Source organism: Penaeus monodon, chromosome 19 (assembly GCF_015228065.2).
Source record: "Penaeus monodon isolate SGIC_2016 chromosome 19, NSTDA_Pmon_1, whole genome shotgun sequence".
In the NCBI taxonomy this organism is placed as follows: Eukaryota; Metazoa; Arthropoda; class Malacostraca; order Decapoda; family Penaeidae; genus Penaeus; species Penaeus monodon.
Window position 1 is genome coordinate 14,115,221 of NC_051404.1, and position 627 is coordinate 14,115,847.

Sequence of the window (627 nt, forward strand, 5' to 3'; positions counted from 1 at the left end):
GTAAAATACATTTCAAATGTTAAATTTCCTGCTGTTATGCTTCATAATCAAAAGCTTCCTTTGTGTATAGACATGTTAATCAATTTCCCGTTTTTGAGAAAGAAAAAAAATAATTTTATTTACAACTCTTTAACTTATTTATGAAAAAAAAACAGCTGTTGTCACAATATCATTAAAGTTCCCAAAGTTGAGATTATGTATATTTAACCAGTGATATTAATATCCTTGTGATGCGCTATTAGAAGTTACCTAACTAAATGCTGTATTAAGTGTGACCATTGCTATAGATATTTTTAATTGTTATCTCATGGTATTATTGTAAAAATATGAATGAGCAATTGTTTAATGCATGGTAATTAATTATAATATAGGTTATGAGAAAAAGTTGAGAGCTCAAAAGAACATAGTGAGATGGACATTTTTTGTAATGGTAAGACGCAAAGATGTTTCTGAAATGAAAGTGGATGTGCGACACATCATGGAGAGTGAATTGATATTTTTTATTTTAACAGTTAAATTTTTTGTGTAAAATGAAACATTAAATAAAGTGATGTTACAAAATTATGTACAGTGTTCAATAACGAATTGAATAACATTTTGAATAAGTAATGCAGTTGCCTATGGCCA